We start from the raw sequence: 2,147 nt of genomic DNA, 5'->3' as shown, positions 1-2,147 counted from the left end.
GTATAGTCCCTAGATGAGCAAAATTAGCATCCCCTGGGGAATAGAAATATTCTCAGCTCTATCCCAGATCTACTGAATTAGAAACTGGATGGGATTAGACCCAGCAATCTGTACTTCAAGCCCTCAGGTGATTCTGAAGCTTAGTAAAGCTTGAAAATCTAGAGATTTTCTAGGAAATAGAGATAGCATCATGAAACTCATCTCCAGCCACCTCGATATTGAATGTCAGGATTCAATTACCAAGGAGAAGGTGAACTAAGCACCCATCCTTAGGTACTATATCCACTTCATGTTCAGCAATCAAGGCCTAAAAGTGTTCAAGAGAGAGAGTGAGAAGGAGAGTACAGGGCCAAAAACAAGTTACTATATTAGAGATGAGGAAATTGAGCCTCCATTTAAAGTACTTGTTCAAGGTCTCACAGGCCCTCCTCAACATACAGAACACTTGGTTTTTTCCCCCACCTCTGCTGGAACTCATATTCTAGATTCTCTTCATCTTTTCTAATTCAGGTGTAATGGGTGGCATACAACTACTCCAACATACAGAAGACAAGCCAGTGTCTCCTACTATTCTAACTTCATTGTGTCTTGCTTCTGGCTTTCTTCATCTCTAACTCCTTACCAACATAGTAAAATTTCTACCTATAACAAAAAACTTCCCAGAAGAGATACCAAGCCTACATTGACACTATGATTGCCTCTACTCTTAACTCTACCAATGCCCCCATCCCACCCCACCTCCCAGGCTGCACACATACTCCTCTTTTGGTCTGGTATTTTCCTGTTGGTTAGCGATAGTATGGTCTGCAATGATGGGGGCAAAAACCTCCAAGCTTTTCCAAACATCCAAGTAGAATCCTATTTTGCCCTTCGATTGGAGAAGCTTAATCTTAGCCCACTCTCCGAGTTTTCATACTTCAAGGTTAGGGTGAGGTAGGAAAATTGCATATAGAAGCCGAATATGGAGAGAAGAATAAGTCCAGATTATCTGAAAGTCTTTTCAGGAAATGGTAGTGAGTCCAACTGCATTATGATGGTCATTAGTCACTACATAGGAAATAGAAAAGATGGGAAAATCTCATTTTTTTAAATATGGAATGATTCATGAATTTGCATGTCACCCTTGAGTAGGGCCATGGTAACCTCTGTATTGTGCCAATCTTAGTATATGTACTCCCAAAGTAAGCACAAGGGAAAACCTCATTTTAAAAATAACAAAAAAAAAAAAAATCTGAATATATTATAGTTGTCCTGGATCCAAAATGCCCTAATCTAGCTCTTAAGGTGAAGTGAAAAGTAAGATTTTGCTATTATGTGTATTTACAGAACCCTTCAGCATGAATTACATATTCTATTCTGTCTTTTCAAACTTACACATTCTAATGAAAAATCTTAATATTTGTCTAATTATCTTTATATTAAACATGATCTTATGTTAAAAATGTGTATTTATATTGCAAATAAGATGCTGAAATATTGGCACATTAATGCTTTGGAAGTATTAACTTACTTTTATTTATGTTGAACTAAGAATTCATGAGGCTTTCTGCTCAAGACTGACCCCCCCACACACACACACACATACACACATACTCTCTCTCTCTTTCCCTCCTTGGACTCCACTAAAATAATAAAGTATAAAAAAGTATAAACCAAAATTGAAGAGATAAGATATAGACATTCAAGAGAGTTCAGGAAACTACTTAGATGCAGAGTGACAAAGTAGAGCCAAAGAAATCATAGGTAACAATAGAAGATGCTGCAGCAGAAGCAGCTACCTGCCCAGGCAGCACTCTGGGGCCTCTCCTGAGTCCAGCCATGTACAATGGAAGAAGAGAGTAAGATAGGGCAATAACAAAATGATTAACTGATGATCTGTGTGTGGGACAGATCACACACAGTCCGTTCCCTAAAACCTTATCCCAGAAAAAAAAAAAATTGTGGGGGTAGAGATTTGTCTCTAAAGAAATTAATTACACAGAGAATTAGGCCACTAAGATGGATGTGCATAGCTCATGATAAAGTCCACCCACGTGGAAAAATATGTCACATATATATGACTCTGAAAAGTAGAGAGAAAATAGCAGACTAGCTAGAAACTTGGGACCAAAAAAAAAAAAAACAACCCCAAAGAACAGTGAGGAGTA

General features: G+C 38.0%; 1 non-coding gene across 1 annotated transcript; it reads right to left on the bottom strand.

Annotated features, from left to right (window-relative positions):
* Positions 1-1,086: 1,086 nt before the first annotated feature.
* Positions 1,087-1,189, bottom strand: LOC129501086 (U6 spliceosomal RNA). The gene has a single exon (XR_008662652.1). It is a non-coding gene; the product is annotated as a U6 spliceosomal RNA (small nuclear RNA).
* Between the last annotated feature and the right edge of the window lie 958 nt (positions 1,190-2,147).

Source organism: Nyctereutes procyonoides, unplaced genomic scaffold (genome assembly GCF_905146905.1).
Source record: "Nyctereutes procyonoides isolate TBG_1078 unplaced genomic scaffold, NYPRO_anot_genome, whole genome shotgun sequence".
NCBI lineage: Eukaryota > Metazoa > Chordata > Mammalia > Carnivora > Canidae > Nyctereutes > Nyctereutes procyonoides.
This window is presented reverse-complemented; position numbering and strand designations above follow the sequence as displayed.